The 23811-nt window shown below is 37.0% G+C and overlaps 1 protein-coding gene and 1 long non-coding RNA gene across 8 annotated transcripts in view; one reads left to right on the plus strand and one right to left on the minus strand.

Moving 5' to 3' along the window:
* Positions 1–23811, minus strand: part of LOC139977744 (uncharacterized) — an 831623-nt gene that overhangs the window by 282777 nt on the left and 525035 nt on the right. The window lies entirely within an intron of this gene.
* Positions 1172–12247, plus strand: LOC139977773 (uncharacterized). Of its 2 annotated transcripts, none has more exons than XR_011796682.1 (5): positions 1172–1781; positions 7199–7451; positions 8021–8210; positions 8948–9052; positions 9610–12247. It is a non-coding gene; the product is annotated as an uncharacterized lncRNA (long non-coding RNA). The 2 variants fall into 2 exon arrangements; XR_011796683.1 differs by having other exon boundaries at positions 7204–7451.

Here is a 23811-nt window from a genome sequence, read left to right on the forward strand (position 1 = left end):
AGGGACTGTGCCACCATTTTTTCCAATGTGACATGCCATTTCGTCACCAACGTTCAGTGAAACTAAACATATACGCTATAAACAAAAACCTCTACAGAAAATGTAATGCTCTCATGAAATGAAATAACAAATTCAAAAAATGACTTGATCGATTCTTCACCATGTGATCAGATAAACATATATCGTCAATGTATCTATACTAATAGTGTGGCTTCAGTGGAGAAGTGACATCGTATCGCCCCTTCAGAGTATTTGTAGGGCCGACAAATTGAACCGTGAGGACTTATTGAATTACAGTCCAAAAATCGCAACACACGCTTTCCGTTTGTGAATACTAACAAACAGGATTTTGTTTCATTGAAAGACAAACAGTCTGCAGGGAAAATCGTTTATGCTACCCCCCCCCACCCCCTATGCAAGCTTTTCGTCAACCCACAACTTAGATTTTTTCTTTATTCCTCCAGACTTCCCTACCCAGTTTCCATCTTCGCAGGTAATTTCCGTTTAAAATGTACCACATGCTACGGGCAACGTGGTTAACGCATTGGCATGTTATGTTATCAAAACCTAAAATGTATTTTAATTGCTTCTTACTTCAAGTCTAGGTGATTTGAGGTGCAATAGGTGACAAAGATGGAAAAATATCCTACTTCCAAAATCTTATCAGGGAATGGTATGCCCCATAATACGTAACTCAACAATACCATTTGTTAAGTGGTGAGGAAAAAAACAAAAGAAAGCAAACACATGGTAATTTCAAAATATACCCACCTTCCTTAATTCCTTCATTGATTAGTACAATGTATTACCTTAATATACTTTCGAGTTAATTTTGCAAGTATAGGTTTTCTAGTTGTAGACTGCGGTCTCCTCCGACGTGTGACAAGTGACCCATTTATTTTACGAAGTGGCGGGTACTTTAACTCTTGTCGGGGAACTGGGACACGCTATATATATATATATATATATATATATATATATATATATATATTTATATATATATATATATATATATATATATATATGTATATATATATATATATATGTATATATATATATATGTATGTATATATATATATATATATATATATATATATATATATATATATATATATATACACATTGGTATATTTGTTTACTTCAACGCATGATAGCTGGGACTTAGGTTTACCTCGGGGATAAGTTTACCTGACACCAGGTAAACCTAAGTCTAGGGTCTTCTTGTTCAATCAATTTCACTTCCTTTGAGGAATGATTATTTCGAGTTAAGAGAAAACCTCATAAACTTATCAATTCCGAAGTTACAAAAAAAAAATCGTTCATTTAAAGGGTAAAATATCCCCTCAAAAGTGGAGGTAATTCCGAAGGGTATATAACAGAATTACGAACATGGTATATATGTTGATCCCAACTTTACACCTCGATTTTGACCAAATGCGGCTATATATAGTTCCGAAACTTACAGGTTCCTCTAATTACACTGAAATCTTCGTGTTTGTATGTTTTCTTCCATTAATTTGGGATATTTAAGAAAATAAGAGTTTCTATTTTAACTGGCAAATTTACACGTAACGAAACAACGCCCCCATACATAAGCAGTTCTTTCTGTGTTCGGTGGCAGGGCAGTCGATCGGATCGTATCGTTGCTATCCCAATAGCCTACATTCAACGTTACTTTATGTGGGCCTAGCCATGTAGTCTACGAAGGAAAGTGCCGCAGGTTACCGTAAACGTTGCCCATTTGAAGTTGGCTTTTGGAACTTTGGTGGAGTATATGCATTGTAAGTAAATTCCTTAAAAGTGTTCCGGATATATTAATAACATTTAGAGTAAATACCTTCATGCTGAACACAAATAAAGTAAGACCATGGTTAGAGTTAGAGTAGACTAGCCTAGGCCTAACGTTAGCCCTAAATTGGACCTATCAGTATTACTGGCTATGGTAAATCACAGCTGCCTGCTAGTGCTACTGCCTTTGCTGATACTCGGAATATAAAATATGATAAATAAATTTAAGTATATACTTGTAACAGACTGGTCAACCTACACATTTTGCAGCCTGGTGATCTTCCAGATCTTTTAAAGTAAAGGCTTAATAATTGACGCACCTCCAAATATTACTAGGCCTAGTAGTACTAGGCTACTATTACTATACTAGCCTACTACTACTGTAGCTAGTACTAGCAACTATACAGCAGGCAACCATAACTTTTTGCAGCCAAGCAGAGTTTAATATTTCATGAGTTTGAATCCATTTCAGGTATATGCTGATCAAATTGTGTTTGTGCATGTTTTGGGGCATTTGGAAATCTTACTCCCTAAAAATAACCAAAATTAGGCCTACCTCAATATTATACCACTAATCTCTGGGACCTGACCTTTCTGAGGTTAGAGGCTCAGATAGATAGAAAATTTATTGTCCATTTCAGAAAAGACAAAATTACCTCAGAGCATAGCAAACAGCATCCAAAGATAATGGATGTTTACTTAGGCCTTCACTACAGTAAGCTTATCGACAGATGTGTCAATTTAGGGGTATGAAAGAACTTGCATTCGTGCGATGCAATTTTGAACCATTTCACAAAATATAAATCTTTGGGTATGTCTCAATCTCTCTGCCATAAAATAAGGCAGTCAGAAAGTCACAACTCCACAAAAACAGATACACAAGCAAACGGAACACTACAGTAAAAGAAAGGCCCTGATAGATTCCATAAACGAGTTATAAAAGTAAAAAATGTGAAAACGTTTCCCGTCTCAGTACAATATTCATCCCCACAATATTCTCTATATGTGTAAGTGTGCATCACTTAGCCCTGTGTGTACAGTAGTAGTGGTGTGTCATTGGTTCTGATTCAGAGAACTACAGTAAGTCACATAGGGCCTCAGTGTAGCAGTGTACAACAATTTTTTGTAACATGAGTTTTTTTCCCCTGCACCTATGGGATGAATCATGGCTGAAGGTAAACAATTGAGTATTCATTTTAGAATAACAACGCAATCATGGCTAAGTAATTTAGGCATTTTGATATATGGGCAGGGTCAAGCGGTAACGGAGGGACATTTGACTGTTTTCCTTACACATTTTGTCTCTCTTTGCATTAGTTTGAGGGAGTATGTTGCAATTTCTTTTGTGGTTATCTAGACAGGTAGTTACTTGCTTCATACCCATAAACTAAATTCTTGTGGCTGTTACTGTAGGGAAAATATGGCATGATAAACATCATGGTAACGGAGGGACACCAAATGAACACGTGTTTTCACACTTTTTTTGGAAGATGTCAAATCCACTGTTCTTAAGTTGCACTGACCATGTAACTTATATCAGGTGTTGGCTGGTACATTGCTTCACATACACCAACGAAAAATTAGATGAACAGGCATCAATTGTCAAATCTACAGCTGATATCGTACAGTAACGGAGGGACAATTCCGGTGGTAACGGAGGGACACAAAATGTTCAGTGTTGTTTAGTGTAGCCTTTTGCCTGTATTTGCTGCTTAGATTCAATATTTTTATTGCTGTTGGACTAAAAGTTATATTACTTAGGGAAAAATGGATAAGAACATTAAACCAACAGCTATGTTCACCAAAACATTAACAATTTTAGTGGTTAATAAAAATGTAAGAAAAAATAGTAAGAAATTGATTAAAAGAACAAGTTTAAACAGACCACTCTTCATCATTTAGCACTCTCTAACTGCATTATTAGCAACTGTTGGAGGGGGGGGGGGGCTGGTGGCTAGTGCACTTCAAAACAAGTCAGTAAATCACATATTTACAGTAGACAGTTCACAGGTACTGTACTGTACCATGTGCAGAAAGGAAATTTCATTACAGTAGTATGACAGTCACATTTTGTCTTACAAATACTACTAGTACTTTGCAGAAACCACTTGTTGTGCAGTATTTGATACTGGGCTTAAAAGTGAAATGCTGAGGTAACTTCTAACTTTAATGATAAAACCATACTGTAATAATGCAGTGGTAGTATAAAAATTTAACAACTAACAACAATAATAATAATAATAATACAAAAACATATTGAGACATAACATGATACAGTTACAGTAGCTACTGCACTGCAGAAAGGTTCAGTATGCCTGAATGTAATATTTGTGGATTAGAAACTATAGTTGAATTAACTTCCTGCGATATTTATAAACTCAAAACAAAACAACAATATCATAAAAATAAAAAACAATATTCCAATCACAACTATGCTTTGAACATGTCTGCAAACTTTTCTATTATTTTTAATCCTAATCAACAAATTTTGAGTTTGCTCTTGCTGAAGGAAAGTGGCTTTGGAAGCTCTTGCAAATGGAAGAAAATGTCCTTGATTCTCACAGCTGAAATATTGCTCACAGTTTTGAACTGGTTGGCAATCAGCAGTGTATGAATGAAAACTTCCATTCTGTACCTTCCAGCCAGTGTTTGTGGTGTGGTTTTTTTCTAACTCAAATGTAGCTTTTCTTGACCTCCATGACTTCACATTCTGAGGAATTTATTAATGTTAGTCAAGCTGTTGTTCTCCTCACATAAACAGGAAGTCAAGAATTCCATTTTAAGAACACAACTACTTAGCAAGTAAACTTCCACTGGCAGGAATCTGTGCACAATCTTGCATTAAACAATTGTCCCTCCGTTACCAGTAACGGAGGGACACTACTTCGCTTGTTCTTTATTTTAGCATAAAAGTAGCTAACTCCTTGGTTTAACATTTCCTTAGTGGTTAACCCTATCAAAGTGTTTTATACAAATTATGAAATTTTTCCAGCATTGAATGACTGAGAAATTAAAAAAAATGTATTTTTTTTGGTAACGGAGGGACAGGTAACGGAGGGACAAATCAGGTAATTAGCAATTACTGCTAATTGACAATTTATAGAAGTTGAATGGGAATTATTCCTGTGATATGCATAATATTGACCAGGACTACTAGGCTGTGTAAGTAATCTTTCTAAGTCATCTTTGTACTAGGAAAAATTTGGTTTTAAAAATATCCCCAAAATTCAATAACTTTTGGCATAACACAAGTGCAAATTGGCATGTGTTATATATGTCTATAACTTTTTATTAAATTAGTATATTTTTGTTCTGCAAGCACAGTGGTAAAATATAACTCTTTACCTATCTAGCCATACCACATTTGACCATGTTCTGTACATTTCCAATTTCAACCCAATTGTTACATTTCCCTTGACCCTGCCCATTAACGTTATGATGTGGGTAGTGTTAATAGTGCTGAAGTCATAGCTTGATCAAAAGTATTCCTCAAAGTCCCACAATGCCTTCACAGGGTGACCTACTGTACAGTCACTTGAGCACTTAGGAGTTTTTGCGAAAAGAGCAAATTCCTTGTCCAAAATTGCTAGGTTTGATCCAGTTTTACGGAGTCCCATAACAAAAAAACACTGTGATATATCAATGGAAAAGTGTAAAGATTCAATGTAACATATTTGAAAGGATTAGAGTATGTTGAAAAACCACCAGCTATGCATTTTAAGGAAATAACAGTACCTCATTGAACCTTACATTGTGTTCACACTAATGAGTTATGAAATTGTTATCTGTGTCTTCATCATTAAAAGCTATTAATTAGGGTTGATCAATGGTCTCACATATTAGTGCAATCACAGAGGTTAAATTTCAATCAGGTTATAATGCCAAGGGAATCCAGACCTACTTCATAAAAAAAAAAATTCATGGCTCCTATAAAAATCATTCATGATAAAAACCAGCATACATACAGTATGTGCAACTAAAGTAGTTTCATATTGGGTATCATGTCCAAATAAAAGCTCTTGATTGTATTCAGTTTTCATACTTTTAAAAATGACCATCTGTGTGCAGTAATTTGGTGTTAGTAAGTAACATGAAAATGCACAAGACTAATGTTCAACAGGCACTAAATAGTTCTCATGTCCATAGCACAAACCAGGGAGTTGTTCCATTACAACTCCCTGCACGAACAGGCTATTATGATCAGAGTTGTTATGGAACAAATAAAACTCCCTTGTATGATGTTAGCACTGTACTGTGTGACAAAACACTTAAATGCATACATGTGGTAACATGTTGCTATGATCCGATACTAGCTGGTTGGGTGTATAAATAGATCACCATTATGCAAACTGCACTGCACATGGTTTCCATTATGTAATACGTTTCATTTTATGAATTTGTCAATTTGACATGTGTGCTACTGTATATGTGTAGGCTGCATGTACAACTTATTGTATCTTAATAATATACAGCAAAAAACTATTGAGAACTGTGATAAACAACATTTTCAAAGTGACAGCTGGGGATCTAAAAAGACCACTGAAAGCCTTCTGTAGCGATATAACATGATACTAAACATTATGTATCTCTGCAAGCTAGTGTACCCTGCTTTGAGATGTATGGTTTAAATAAGGTTTTCACAAGTTTGCCCTGTTGACCCAACCACTGGCCTAGACATACCAATAAATAGATCTATCCATGCTTCAAATTGAGTTTTCACAATTTGACCATTTTTACCTAAAGTACCTTTGACCTTCACCAAAAACAATAGGCTTCTTGTACTTGTGATGCATCTATACATACATACTGTACCAACTATGAGATCTGTCCAATAAAGCTTACTGTCATGAGAAACTGTGTTTACAAGCTAGGATCACAAACACAGTACTCCTACCAATGCACACGCACACATATGCCATCGTGAGTGGAAAGTTTCAACATCATTGAAACCAAACATTAAAAATGAACTCAGTCATAATGCCAAAGTCTGTGTACAGGAGTAGTCCTGAGCTTAAACCCCAAATGATACGTTGAGGGACTAAATGTACCGGTATACATAGTCTAGGGTGCATGCAATTTTTAAGTAAATGAACTGCATGCGAGATGAGGCATTGAACCATGCATGAATACTCAGTCAATCTCTTGAAGTGATTGCATGCTAAATTCCTGTGTACAACTTACATACCAAATATTAGATCAATATTCAAACTTAGTAGTGTTGCATTTTTCTCAATTGTTGCATATGCAGTTTCCATGAAAAAAGTGATAGCTAAATTAACTAAACTGACATGAATATTGGACAACATGTACACTAAGTATTGACATCAAATAGGGAACTGCACTGTCAAGACTTCCACTTGCAATTTATGAAACAATTATCTGGACTTATTTATGTTCATTCTCTTGTCAGAAAAGATGGCTTAAATTTGGCACAATTTGAGGAATGCATAAATGCAGAATGAGAACACCACAGCAGATATGCTCCACTTTATTGCAAGAAGTACAGGGCTGCAATTTCAAGGTCGACGCAGGATATCAAAATACTGTAACTTTGAGCTGCTGGTTCATGCTGACCATGGGATGCAGCGAGAAATGGCTTATATGGAAATAAGGAGCTCCCACAAGCATATATTGCAAACATCCCCAGTTGTCTTTAATATTCAGTAAGTATTGACTGTGAGATATATTTTAAATCCCTATGACCTGAAGTTAGTTTTCTAAAGCCTTCCCTTTAATATTCTCTAAGTCTGATCAACACACACTATACATAATATAAATTTACTGTACTAAGTTTCAACACGAACAAAGATGATGAAAATTTGCTGTTTATTTTCAAAAACTGTAAACGATCTAAGGCAACGGCTAACAAATTAATGTAAGAAAGACTTTCCACTTCCCACCAAGTCCACTGCCAAACCTTTTGTTTTACTTTGCTACTTCCACCATCATAGAATGTTATCAGAATTGAAATGACTTTATGTGTAGTCTTTGAAAACCAAATGTACTGTAAATCTGCCATCTGGCAGGCTGGAATGAATTGTAGGTAGGATTGTGAAGCAAAGACTTGAGGTGTTAGCACACCATCACATTTTAACCTTGATTATGATGTGTTTATTTGTACCTTTTGCAACAATGTCAATATCAAAATGTGAGGCTTTAAAAAATATTTACATGGAATTTACTTCAGTGAAACTTTGACATATGATTGAAATGTTGTTTTGGTTTGTTGTAGGTTAACAAGAGCTGGTGGAATTTCTCCACAAGAGAAGGAAATACTGTCATCAATAAAATCTGCAGACAGAAGAATATTTTTACTGAAGATCAAAATTTTCAATGAAAGGAAAGGCTTTCGATTAAAATCGGGCAAACAACTTCTGTAGATACAATGGGGACTAGATTTATATGTCATTGCTTGGAGCCAGGTACGGTGCATTCTATGAGTTTGAATTTTTCTTTTTAGTTTCTGGACAAGTATATGACATGCAGCATACAAATTAAAATTTGTTAATGAATTTTCTTCCTTCACAGCATCATAAAATTCATTATTAATAATCCATTTATACAAATTCTTATGTTGCTGTATTTGAGAATAATTTTCGTTAGTAAAACAAAGATTTTAATCATATTCATTGCATTAACTATTATTCATGTAACTCCCTTACTTCGCTGTATCAAATAAAACATTGTTTCACCAAGCCATTATTCCAGTTGTTATACTGCTGGGAGGGGAGACACCAAGGTCTTTAATACTTCAGTTACCCAATTAATGCTAACTAGATGCTCAATAATGCTTCCCACAATGGGGATTTTGGGTCTAGCAAACCTTAAGTCTAGTGGACCCTCAATGTAATGGGCATCCTCCCCCCCCCCCCATGTTGGTACTGCATGTGGTATACTTTTGTTAGTGAAACTAAGAGTTTCATCCTAGTCATTACATTGAGGGATGCTCTTTATTAAACTCCCTTACTTCACTGCAGCGTATTGGTAATCAACTATTCTAGTTGTAATGTTGCTAGTACTGTATTTGAGAATCCTTTTGTTAGTGAAACGAAGAGTTTAATGCTATCCATTACATTTAGGAGTACTCTCTAAGTGTCTACCTTCACAACATCATATAATAAATTCTTAACAATCCATTATCTCTTTATATTTATGACAGAGCTGTAGTCGAGTCCAATTAGCCAGAGTCCGAGTCCATCTGGTCTGAGCCAAATACAAGACCCCTCAATTCCGAGCCGACTCCAGATACCAAAGATCACCTTCGGTAATAATTCTTGAACTGTTATGATAATTATGCACTCAGGAGGAAATTTACCTCATGCTATAATTTTTTCGGACCAGATAAGTGGCAGCAAGCTCTTCCTGGTTCATAAATGTTATAAAACTACTGGGAGGGGAGTCACCAAGGTCCTTCAATACTTTCAGTTACCCAATAAATGCTAACTAGACGCTCAATAATGCTTCCCACAATGGGGGTGTTGGGTCTAGCAAACCTTAAGTCTAGTGGACCCTCAATATTATGGGCATCCCTCTTGTTGGTACTGCATGTGGTATCCTTTTGTTAGTGAAACTAAGAGTTTTATCCTAGTCATTACATTGAGGGATGCTCTTTATTAAACTCCCTTTCTTCACTGCATCGTATTGGTGATCCATTATTTCAGCTGTAATGTTGCTAGTACTGTATTTGAGAATCCTTTTGTTAGTGAAACGAAGAGTTTAATGCTATCCATTACATTTAGGAGTTAGCTTTCTAAGTCTCTACCTTCTCAACATCATATAATAAATTATTAACAATCCATTATCTTTTTATATTTATGGCAGAGCTGTAGTCGAGTCCACTTGGTATGAGCCAAATCCAAGACCCTTCAAGTCTGAGCCGACTCCAGATATTCAAATATGATCACCTTTGGTAAAAATTCTTGACCTGTTATGATAATTATGCACTCAGGAGGAAATTTACCTCATGCTATAATTTTTTCGGACCAGATAAGTGGCAGCAAGCTTTTCCTGGTTCATAAATGTTCAGCCCGGGCGCTCAACTTTCAAACCATGCAGGGAGAGGCAAAATCATATTCAAACCACGACCACCGCCAGGTTAAAACGGGCTTGTGAGAACCCTGCTCTACTAAAAGTGATATTCTAGTTACATTTAGGATTGCTCATTAAGATTTTCAAATCATCATCATTGTCATGGTTGCTACTTTTTCTGATGTCATCATCATTTGTGAATTATTGTTATTGTTGCCATGTTACATTTGCCAGTATCAATTTTGCTTATTGTTCTCTCAAAATTGCAGAGTAGAAGGAAGAAATGTTAGCTAATAGTTATTATACCATATGTTCTTGGTCTCTAAATTGTTTACGCTGAGGTCAGTATGAACAGAAGTGTTAATAATAGTTTTCCTTTCTGATAAAGTATTTTCTGAATCATTTCATTAATTTTATATTTAAAATGGAATTTTCAGTAGGTGTTGGCTTCATTGAGGGTCAAAGGCTACTCAAGGTCAGTAGAGTAACATAGAGCATCTAACTCAACAGGGAAAAGTTGGTAGTCATATGTAGTGCATATAGGTTTCTGACATTGAGTACTATTCTATAAATTTGTACAGTATAGCAGAAGCCCATGTGAGATAACTAGATATCTGAAACTGAAAGCCATGTTAACATGATAGTTCAATATTGGAATGATGAATGGAAGTTTGTATGCAGGTGTATCATGTGCTGAGTGCTCTTAGCCAAGTCAAAGGTTATTTGAGGCCAATATAGGTAAAATCTGAAAACCTTCATGATCCCATACTATCTAGTATCTGACTAGTAGCTGCTTTAATAGCTGAATCTTAGGGCAATTAATATATTTATCAGAACAAGTAATGTACCTCAAAAGACTTCTTAAGCTCTTTTGAGCCCCATTCAATATTTCAGTGTATTAACTTCATCATTCTTTTAACAAATTTACTCCAAATTGCTAGTTTCATGTTCTGGCAATGAACCTTTGTCATATCATGTTGCATGAGTGCTGTAACTGGTTTACAAGCTTGCAAAAGTCTTAAAAGGAGAATAGAGTGTTGGGATAAATAGTTCAAAATAATATTAACAAAATTGTACCATATTTTGCTTTTCTTTTTTCCCATATGTTGCCACTGCTTGAATAAGACTAGTTGATAGGACTTTTTGTGAGCTCCACCTTTGACAACAAGGTACAGTAGACTTCAACTGCATCTTGTTGGCAACATCCTAGGAAAGTTTCAATAAACACAGATGTTTCTATAAAATGAGGAATCTGATGAACATTCCAATACTGCAAGTCTTTATTGGACATTTCAGCAGGAGGCAATAACCAATTCTGATATTGTTACATACTGTAGGTCCTTCATAAAATACTACTTAAAGAACTGTATTACTTCCTTGGGAAGGTGAATTTTATTGTCAAATACAACACCAAATACAACCTGTCCAACGCCCCCCCCCCCACACCTCCATTTATCCCGAGTAGTTTACAGAAACTGGGACAGAACATTTTTTGTGGGAAACAAGGTTAAATAATGTTGTTTGAGGTATTGAGCATTTATCTATATGTCCCTTTTGAATCTAGATAGGAGGAAGTAGCAAACAATGCAAGGAAAACATGAAGTTCAAGTGGATGCTTTAATTGTTTTTACCCAAAACATTGCTATATTCATTGATAAATATAATCCACTTCAAATTCAGTACCGTTATACAACATGCAAAAGAGTTATGATATTGATGTACTTTCTGAATTTAGACCAATGCAGGTGAACAAGTTTAACATTGGTTTTTAATTTGACTCTATGTAGAAAACAGCGGTTACATAATGAACCTCAGATACAATGTCGTGTAAATACATATTACTGCTAGGAGCTGTTTAACAAACAGTGAAAGAAAAATTTATTACTTGACTATCAAGAGATTCGCAGAACTCCACTCCTTCAACAATATTTACAGTGGTGCAGACTTCAAAGCAGTGCAAGGGCAACAACTGCCTATCTCTTTAAGAAATTTCCAAGTGCTTTCATTTCTTTTGAACATTTGCATATGTTCAAAAGAAAAATGACAAATTAAAAGATGTGGTCTTTTCAACATGTTACCACATCTCCCCCACCCCCTGTCTCCCCCATCAAAAAAGTATTGCATGTAAAGCAGTAACCCTTTTTGTACATGTGCAATATATGGGGCAGAGCCTTATTCATGACTTGACCAAGCCCTTTATCCATTTGAATAGCACAAGTAATGTCAGTGGTATTCACATCAATGCCTCATAGAAAATGTGCCTCATGGTAAATTTTCTAGCTGATAGCATGAATGTGAATGAGCTGAAGTTGTAGAAGTTGCTTTGTTTATATATTTCTGAAAGTAACATGAAATTTCATATTGATTTTAATGAAAATATTTGCATTTATCAGTAATAAACAGAAAGAAGACATAATGATTTCTGCTATAGTGTCTTATGTTAAAATTGTGTTCTCTGCCTCTTATGTTAAAATTGTGTTCATTGGTTGGTCCTTGTACTTCGAACATATTGCTCCCTAACTCAGCAAACCCATATTCGATCTGAAGATGCTAATTCAGACAGCTTACTGTTCTAGCAAGTTCTCGACCAATTATATTGATGAATTTGCATCTGGATGAATTTGCACAGGATGAATTTGAATCATGCCAACTATGTAAGGAGCCATTTCTTTAAACCTTGCAAGACTGGTCTATAGAGTTTCAGCTAATTTAATACAAGCCGATCGATGAAGAATTCAAATACTGTGTAATCCTATCCTACTTCAAAGGTGTACGTGGTCGAAAGGTTTCCTAGTAAAATTACTGGTCCTTTCAGATCTGCAACTTCATCTTGAGAACTTCTTTTTGGTCACATAGTAGCTTGAAACAATTGAAAGTTGGAGACAGTACTTTGAAGATATGTGCTTCGGCACCATATACCCAGTGGCGTAGCCACGGGGGGGAGGGGGTGGGGGCGACAGCCTCATGAAAGCTTGTCGCCCGCCCACTGGGATTTTGGGTGTCGAAAAAATTACATGTGCGAAAAATATATCATTCATTGGTCTGCATGGTATCGAATCTCCATGATGACCACTCATGAACGACCCTTCGACCGCGGACCGGCAGTAGGCTATAGTTGCTGAAAAACCTGACGTGACATAGCGCATAGGCCGAGATATGTCATGATATTTCAAAGCAACTTACCAGATTGTCTTTTTTCTTCTATTTCTCTAAACTATTTGATGACCATATCAAGACATGAGGATCTCAAAATAAAGGATGTTGTGAAACTTTAGAGCAGCTTACAAGGCCTGGGAAGTGTTATTTCCAACGATCTAGGAGGTCTTTATAGCTGAAAATTTCCCGTACGCTGAGCGCCAACCCATGGTGGCACTCCACTCAGGTAGTAACAAGACGCCCTCCCAGGAATTGGTCAAGCCCCCCCCCCCAAGCGCCCACCCCCTCCACTGGAACAATCCTGGCTACTTCACTGCATGTACCACAGGTTTATCTGATATCAAAGTGAAAGCGGCTTTCCACAAGAATAAAGAAAGCATATCTACATTTTTGTGTAACACCTACACAACTCAATCCCCACGCAAAAAAAGACTACCTACGTATAGTTTTCATTGAGGATTCCAATAATTCCTGCAATTTCCTACCAATAACATATGGAAAGTCACTCCTGTTATCGTGGCGGAGCTAGGGTATTGGTAAGAGGGGGTGAGAATGGTCTGTATGGGCGCTTTCGACTTTATCGAAGCGGAGCGCCACCACAGGTTGGCGCAGAGCGTACAGGAATCTGTTGAGTAAAGATACTCCCTATATGGCCGGAAATGACCCTTTCCGGGCCTTGCTAATTTGCAGATAAACGAAGAATAAATAGGTGTCATCGCCAACAAAATGTGACAAATGTCAATAGGTAGATGAGAGCGCCATAGAAAAGTCAATAATCGCGAATAAGTAAAAAAAAGTGATAAATAGCTGAAAAGGGCGCCAGCAGTCCATATGAGTCCGTTGGGGGGGGGGGGGCATCCGCCCCCTGACTGTATTGACGCTCCGCCACTGTTGGGAGCTCAGTGTAGGAAGAGAAGGGGGGAGAGGGACGGTATTTTTTAACGGTTTGGGTGAGCGTCTGCAATGATTCGTAATGACATGTTATCGCAAGCGTTCAATATGCTCAAATAAAAAGAATGAATGAGAAGGAATTCATATCACTTTTCAATCATTTTTTGAAATAAATTGAGCGAATTGATCGCTAGTAATCTTGAAATTGGATTTATCACGGTCATTGTCATGTTTCTCATATGTACCTTTCACATATAAAAGAATTCTGTACGTAATGTTATCAGAAATACTTTTAAAATGACACCAAAGAGATTAAAAATTCTTTTCGAACTTGTTAATAATATTGTCTTTTAAGAGACACCGTAGACACGTTGCTCGGTTGGGTTTACTGCAATAGTGGCAAATGGAGACCAATATCCGCACTTAGTGGACCTAATGTTATAGTCGTGCATTGACCTTGAACAGAGGGGCCTACCGTGAAAACGTACGGAAAATTCATCCTTTTATATCTCAGCGAGACAATTCCACTGGATACAATAATACGACTTAAAAGTCCTTAGATGTGGTCATCATAACAATCACAATAAAAGATATGTATGAAAAGCAGATTAAAGATATGATGGAAACTCAAATGTGGACCAAAAAACGATGTCCCTACGGATGCCGTTTAGTGACATTTACATAATTTGTGTGTAGTAGGTTCCTTAGCTCTTTTGTGGAAAAACTTTGTAATATGCTTAAAGTTGTTAGTTCATCCATGCTTTAGATTAATGAGAGACATAGATCATCACGTTTTATGAGGAGGGAGGCTATTTTTAAAAATCTGGGTAATAGGTACTGTAACTCTTTTCTTGGAGAAAGCTTGGAATATGCGGATAAGGAAGAAAGTTTCGAGTTCCTCCCACGCATTAGATAAATGAGGGACCTAGTTCATCACGCTTTGCAAGGATATCTAATATAATAGGTGTAAGAGAGTGATTGTAATGAAGGGAAGGGGAGAATGGGGGGGGGGGTAAATGATGTTACCAGGGGGACCTAATAATTTGTCCTAAATGAGATTTAAAAAATTCATTAATGTAAGTAAATTTCATTACTGCCTGCTCTCGCTGATTTCTTTTAACCCTATAGAGCGGAGTGTGTGAGGTGAAGAAGTGTAGGGCAGGATGGGGAGGGATGATAAATGACGATGTAACCAGGGGGCTGATAATTCGTTCAATAAGAGATTTGAAAATATATATATGTAAGTTTATATCATTAATGCCTGCTCTCACTGATTTCTTTCAACCCTAAGTTACGCTTATCGGAAGACTATACGCCGATAATACAATTCTTTAACAAGGAGATGCTTCTAATTTATTAAACTGTGTAACTTTCACTAATCTATTTGGAAAAAATATGCTTTTAAGTTGAAAGACTCAGTTAGGATCAATTAAGTAGAACAAAGATCGTTGCGTGCTGCGTGTAACGATGAAGTTTCCTACATTGGGATGGAAGAGTATCAGGGAGTGTAAGATTGAGTGGGAAGTTAAATGACGGTGTAACTGAGAAATTTAAAAAAAAAAATCTTAGTGATAAAATCATTATTGCTTGCTCTTTGCTGATTTAACATTAGAATAAGTGTCTCTAATCATTAGATATTCCTTTAACATACGAGGTTCGGTTGGGGAAGGGGGGGGGGGACACTAGACGGATTGACGGGGAAGAAGATTGGGAGCCAGTGGCGGAGCTAGGGATATTGGTCAGAGGGGCGAGAAAGGTCTGTACGGGCGCTTTCGACTTTATCTAAGCGGAGCGCCACCACAGGTTGGCGCAGAGCGTACAGAAATCTTTTGAGTAAAGATACTCCCTATATCGCCGGAAATGACCCTTTAGGTATAGGTGTCATCGCCAACAAAATGTGACAAATGTCAATAGGTAGATGAGAGCGCAATAAAAAAAGTAAATAATCGCGAATAAGTAAAAAGTGGTGAATAGCTGAAAAGGGCGCCAGCTTCACATTTGAGTCCGCCCCCCCCCCCCCCGCCTGACTGTATGGACGCTCCGCCACTGCCTGTTATGACATTAGAAACAAATACTGATATGAGATGAGTGTGGTATATACCTACTCACGACTGATAAACTGAGTATTATAGTGCATGTTCTAGCCTTTTGACATCGTATGAATCTAGCAGACAACGTACAGGTACCGTCTGGTACCATTATCCGTTTTGAGTGCTATTTAGGGGTTCTAGGACAAAATCCCCCCGGACAAAATCCCCCCCCCCGACAATATCCCCCTGACCCATACAAAGCCTGCCTGCAACAACCAGGGATGGCCCAGGTGTGACAGTCAAGGCATGGGACATTGCACTGGTTAGGGTACCGTTCAGGGAATTGGTCAGGGGACTGGTCAGGGTACTAGTGAGGGCACTGGCGAGTGTTACTGTGAGGGCTCCTGTTAGGGTACCTGTGAGGGTACCGGTCAAGGTACTGGTCATGTGACTGGTCAGGGTACCGGTCATCATACTGGTCACTCTACCAGTCAGGGTTCCACTCAGTGTACTGGTTAGGGTACTGGTCAGGATACCAGTCCGGATACTGGTCAGGGGACTGGTCGGGAGATCATTGAGGGTAAGTGCGACGCTACCTGTTAGTGTGGCCATGGGATATAGCTCCATGGTGTGACATTTAAGGGACCGGTCAAGGTACTGGTCAAATTACTGTTTATTGTACCAGTACTAGTAAGGGTACGTGTCAGAGTATGTGTCAGAGTGCCTTTCAGGATACCAGTTGGGATACCGGTCGAGGTACCGGCCGGGGTACGAGCCGGGGTACAGTCCAGGGTACTGGTCAGGGAGGGGTACCGGTGGGGGTAACTATCAGGCTCACTATTAAGGTACCGGTCAGGGTATGGTCGGAGTACTGGTCCAGGAACCACTGAGAGTACCACTGAGAGTACCAATGGAAATACTGGTGAGGGTACCGGATGACGGTATTGGATGACGATACCGGGGACCGGGATGACACATTTTTGTAAAGAATTGATGGGATTTTTTATAGCTTGGGGAGATTTTGGCTTGGGTGGATTTTGTCCTAGGGGGATTTTGTCCAGGGGATTTTGGCTCTGGGGGATTTTGTCCTAGGGGGACTTTGTCCGGGGGGATTTTGTCCTGTCACCCTATTTAGGTATTAGTATTGGACCAAAAACAGTATTAATGTCGGCACGAAACAAACGTTAAAGAAAGGTCAAATGTTGTTTGTCCATCTCTAACATCCCTGGTGGAACCATGGAAATATTTGAAAATTGTCAGCACTGTGGCAAGTCCCCCAGACATTTTGATATGTTACCATTATAGTTAACAAATTGGGTAAAGCCTGTTCAGGGAATGATGATAAGCAGCCCCTCCACCTTTATGTTTTTGACAAAATACTATACACTCAAAGCCAGATTTTTAAAGCAAAAAAATTATGGCTCAGGAACTAATGGTATACTGGCAGGTTTGAACTAAAATCGACAGTGAATATTACATGAATTGCATCAGAACATAATTTAAGTAATGCATAAATGCATGCGCAGTTGCAACTGTTCACTGTATGTTTATTTTTTTTCACTCCTCAGAGGAATACTGCTACAAACAGTCAAACAACAAACAATTTTCAATTGATCAGGAATACAACAGAAAGTGTCCATTTCTTTTCACTACTGTACAGTATACTGTGTTGCTGACTCAAAACATAAACAGAGATAGAGGCAGTGAATGCGATTGCTTAAAATTCATAAAAATTGTTGACGATTTGTTTTTTTAAACTTCTACCCAGAAATCTGGCTTATTACCAAACACATACAGTAGTGGAGATTAGCATGATATTAAAAGACGAGACACAATAAAAATTGTACAATCATATTCAAGCAGTTGATTGTATTTTCAATCCCAGTTTATATTTTCCACAAGATTTATTTCACATAAACCAGGATACTTGCACTATTTCATGACCTCAATTTACTGACCTCTCTCATACATGAGAAACATTTTGGGAACTAACTTATACCTCAAGTATTTATCTAGACTTACCAGTATAGGCTGTATCTAATACCGTAACCAATGCAAATTACCACAATATCATGGAGTTTCCATGCTTGGAGGGACATAATGATACACTATACCCCTGGATTGCACAATTTCATACCTATAGTTACAAGTGTTGTGGTTTTACAGTATGTTTCATTGGGCTGCACTAGGTTTCCATGACATTGGTGCTAGTTGCATGTGCCTTTGCTGTATTCACTCCCCTCAATTTTGCGGGGAAATAATTTAATTTTGTTTAAAGAATAAACTGGTTCTTGGTGTAATAAAAGACCACAAGCTTTCAGTAATTAAGTCAGGCCTAACATTGTAAACTTTTCCCATAGCATAACCCCTGAACCCCACTTGTAGAATTGTGAAACTGTGGTTCAGAAACAATGCAGTGTAACCCTGGAGATTTTGAGGGATAAAAGTTTGAAAGATTTTTATAATAGTAATCTGCTTAACAAATACCCTTAGTCCTGCACAAGTATCTGTGTGGTGGTTGTTGAAAATTACTGAACTATGGCTTGCTGATCTTGTTTGGAATACAAAATTAAAACATCTTAAAACATGAGAAATGCATTTAAGAACAGTTAAAGCAAGGTAAGGCAGTAAAATATCCAGTAACCTCAACACTTACAGTAAGCATCAGGACCACTTCAGTTGTATAACAAGTTCCATGTTCTTGACAAGCAGCTGCAAATGTTCCCTAATACTTACAAAAACATGTAGTGCCACAATGTCACCAAACTAAAATATTTCAAGAAGTACATTGCAAAAGAATGAGTCCATTTATACAGTTAAATATGTAGAAGACTTCCCATGAAGACTGGTCTGCATTCTCTTGGTTCTGTCTGCTTGAAGCTTATACTATTAATTTCCTCTATCTTTTATATGGTGTAACAGTGTAACATATCCTGGAACTAGTTAGTTTTCTGTTACTGCTCTGCATTTATGTGAAGCAAATACTACATTACTGTGCCAATCCAACAACTATTCCCAGCAACTTCCTAACTCCATTGAAAGATGTGCTGTGTCCCAGAGGATATACATGAGATGTGTAAATCTAGTTCGCGATTTACAGGACATACTTTTGCTTTGCTTGGCATCAGCTTCTATGCAAGCTTTTAATTGATAAGCCCAACAAGGAGCTACTGTATACCACTATGTACAGCATGATGAAAAGCTTGGTTGATGATTGTATTCACCCCACTGTAAACTGTGTGATAATCTTGCCTGGCATTTCTAATTAGAGCATATCCTTTGCTGTATTAGCCTGTAGATCTATCCATCTGTTGGTACAAAAAGAAAAGCTTTCTCTTAAAGATATGCTGATTTGGTCCCAATTATAGCACGCGCAATATAGCTTGGAATGTTTTGCGATTACCGATTAGACCTCACATGACCTCACACTCTACGAATGAAGAAAATAATGAACTGCTTTACAAAACTAAATCTCCTGTAATTCAGCCAATATTTTAATCATCTCACAACCTTTCATATATACTATTTTCACTGTAAATTTCAATTCGTTTATCCATCCCATTTTGGGCCCATTAATTCTTGATTCATCTTGCCTTGTATACAACATTACACATTTTATTTATGCAGCCAATTGGAGCTGAAACAGCTCCCTCCATAGCAAGTGCTTTTAAAAGTTGCAAGTCATTCAAGCTTTACCAATTGTAAAGGTTTCAAAATTTAAATATGCATGTACATTTTATGTGGACCTAGCCTGACAATTTGGTGTTGTCTTGCATTGACCTTTAAGATTAAAAACCAGAGAGTGGATATAGCTCTAGTGTAGTTAAATACTATGGACATAGAGGAAAAGATACCACCACATTAACCAGATCATACAAAAGTTTTCATCCCTTCTGATTGTTTCTTTCTTCATTCCATAACTTTGGAATAAATTACCTCAGATGTTACTCGTATTTGAGATAATAGAGTCCTATGGTATCAAGTTTATGCGATGTCAAACCTACAGAATATTAACTTACTTTTTGGTTAATTCAGAAAATATCTTCCATTTTGCTGTCAATGATGCAGTAGGTCACCACATCAGTCTGTCCCAGGCGGCATCTGTGCTCTAGCTATGATTGCAACCGTTCCAATATTGACTTTTTCACTGCATGGCAGCTACATCGTACAGTGTTATTCCCTTGGATAGTGGGCTGTTGTCATTCATCTTGAGATTGAGAATGTTGATCATCAAATTTGTCTGAGAAAACATTAACAGTGCCAATCAAATAAATATCAAATGGTCAGAGTGTAGATGTGCATTATTTCAATTTTTATTGTACACTTCTCTCCAATATATTTTGGGCCAATACAGAGCTCAGATCTTTAACACTGAATATTGCACATTTAGTCAACTTGGTGGATCTAAATAGACTTAACAAAATGACTTACAGTATATGCAAGGGAGGGGATAGAAGGCTTTATCAAATTTTTGTGTTATATATATTTTTGGAGGATGTTAACTTTTAATTAGGTGCACTCAGCTTTTGTAATAGTTACATTATGGAAATGTACTGACTCAATAACCTTTTGGATGCATGGCATTGTTATTTTGTACAAATTTTGGCTAGTTATAAATAAGACACTTGAAACACAATGCATCACTTGAGAGACTTAGATTAAAGGTACTCTGCATTGGCCCAAATTTGATGCTGGATTTTCTAGTATTATATCCTTTAACTGTTTTTATTGATACCCTCACTGGGATATTCAGACATCTTACAGTACAGTGGTGTTTAGAATGTCTGAGAATATTTTGGAGAGTAAAGACTTCCAAGAACTTTTTGAAAAGTTCTAGCAGTTATAGCATCTCTTATTCAATACAGGCTACTTGTAAGTTGCATTTGCATGGTGACTTCAGTCTCTAATAATCTAGGCATAGCTACTGTACAGTATAGTAAAGGCTTCATAATTGACGCACCCCTGTAATTGACGCACCTTAAATTATTACTAGCAACGATACAGCAGGCCACCTAAACTTCTTTTGCAGTCAAACAGAATTACATATTTCATGAGTTTGAATCCATTTGAGGTATTTGCTGACCAAATTGTGGTATTTTTTAAGCTTTTAACACCCTCCCCCCAGTTTTGCACGTTTTTTGGCCATTTGGAAATCTTACACCCTTAAAATACCCAACATTACCTCAATATGATAATACTACTCTCTGGGACATGACCTGTCAGAGCTTAGAGGCTCAGAGCATAGCAAACAGCATCTAAAGTCAATGGATGTATACTAAGGCCTACACTACAGTTAGCTTATCGACAAATGTGTCAATTTAGGGGTATGAAAGAACTTGACACTGCAGACATTTTGTGGTCAAATTCTGCTCAATTGTATGGTGCATAAGCACAGAACCTTAAATATTTTGAGATCAGAACATTTCTGAGGAACTACACATATGAAAAACACATACAGTTGAGTAATTTGGATTTTTCCTTGATAGATATCATTGATCAAATCCTTAAGTGCGTCAATTAAAAGCCCACCATGCTACAGTATCTGGTCATGATTAGGGCAATGTACAGTAACATAATTGTCCAGCAAAATCTAAGGCCATATATGATACATACTGTACATGCACAGTAGGCTAAGAAGTTAAGCTGACCTACTTGAAATCTAATTTCTCTGGCAGTTGGTATTAATTTATAGCTCAAACTACAGACCAGTTTACCCTTGACCCAATGCTAAGGTAGTGTTAGGACTTGGACTATGGCCCTAGGCTACAGTCGAACGTAGGCTAGGCCTTACAAGTTTTAGGCTAGAAGCTAGTCTAGACTATAGTATTGAAATATGGGTATGAACAAATAACGTGAAGCTATATGCAACAACGTTATAATATCAACGTTATTAATATCACCAAACTTTATTGACTAATCTCATGGACCTTACCTGAAGTTGTTGGTGAGACGTTTTCGTGTTAACGGTACTTTTTTAAGAAAAAGTCAACAAGGAAAGAACCTGGGCACGAAAACCAAACTTCCCGGCGAACGACTGACCCGATCTCAAGCCCAGTCCCCTTACATCGGGAGGGAACAGATACTACACATCATCTTATATTAGCCGAAACTGTTATTGGGTTGCATGCAATGCAGCCTACGGGTATGCTTTAACGTTAGCCCTGGCGTATACAGTGTACACAGTGTAGAGCGTATACACTGAATACAGGCTACTGCCGCTGTCAAGAAAACTACGGATGCCTGTACGTCAGGTCAACTTATATACCAACTGGGGGATATACTTTGAGAGCAAGACTTAGGTTTACCGTAAGGGTTTGACCAATTGGATTTTTCCTTGCCAAATGACCCAAAAAGTAGGTAGCAACTTATAACGACTGATATGCAGTCCTAGTACCATAAGGTATACTGATGTAAAATTTCAAGTTGATCCAATCATTTCACCTCAGGTAAACCTAAGCACCAACTTGGAGAAGTAAACGTAAATACCAATCCAGTGCTATATATATATATATATATATATATATATATATATAAATCTCGTGCATGGTGTCTATAAATTCTGCACAAGCTGCACAAGCTGTAATGCTTGTTATATAGGGGAAACCCATATAGGCACATTTCTACACGGATTTCTGAGCATCTAAAAATTCACATATTTACAAACAGCTAAATTTCCCAACTGTAAGCGGTTATGTGACAACAACTCATTCAAAATTATCGACTCAGCTCCCACTAAACTCCAGCTAATGATCAAAGAAAGCCTACATATCAATTGGGATAAACCTAATCCCAACAAACAGCTTGACTGTCCAGTGTTATCTTTGTTGAGTTAATCTACTTGTCCTTGTGTGTTATTGCTAGTGTACATTCGTTGCTATTACTTGTTCATTTTGCGTCTGTAACCTGATGATGAAAGTCGCTACTTTCGAAACATGTCGTTCTTTTTGTATTAATTTTGGTAAATAGATGTATAAGTTAAAGTCTGTGGTGTTTTCATTTTTTTAATATATATATATATATATATATATATATATATATATATATATATATATATATATATTATATATATATATATATATATATATATATATTTATATATATATATATATATATATATATATATATATATATATATGAGTTGGAGAATCAAGAACAGTGAAAAAACTTCCAGCCTCCATTGGGATTCGAACCCGGGCCTCCCGCTTTGTACACGGACACCCTAACCAACTAGGCCGTGGACGCTGATTGTATGTCCAGAGGTTCTTAACCGGTAAGGAAGGTCGTAATTTCACTGTAGGCGTTTGCCACCTGTATCGAACAATACTAGTTCTTTTTTGGTGGCATATTTTGCATTACTCTAGGTATCAAACATGATGCTAACCAACTCGAAAATCATTTGTGATCCCTAAAGCCGGATCTCGAAAGAGATACTTTGAACAGACTTTGTGATTATGAAATGGAGGTAAACGACAAAGGCAAATGAATATGTATATATATATATATATATGTATATATATATATATATATATATTTAATATATATATATATATAGATTCGAATGATAAATTTTTAAGCGTATGTAGTTAACATTACCAAAATTACGTCCCACTGATAAGTTCAAAATCAACTGATACTAATACTTTAATAAAAAAGGAAATCACACTCAGAAAACTGTCCCAAAATGGAACAAAGGGGGATAACTATTTATATTAAGTGGAGTTTAGCGGGTTTTATTTTGTTTGTGCGAGGGGGGGGGGGGGGGAGAGCTTCATTTCATGTATGTGATCCTGTCCTGCACTATCACCACGTTTCTTAATTCCTCCATTGATTAGTACAATATATTAAGTTCATATACTTTTAAGGTACTTGCACAAGAATAGGTTTATACAGTTGTTGATACTTGTCTTACCAAACAAAA

The sequence above is a fragment of the Apostichopus japonicus genome, chromosome 12, assembly GCF_037975245.1.
Source record: "Apostichopus japonicus isolate 1M-3 chromosome 12, ASM3797524v1, whole genome shotgun sequence".
NCBI lineage: Eukaryota > Metazoa > Echinodermata > Holothuroidea > Aspidochirotida > Stichopodidae > Apostichopus > Apostichopus japonicus.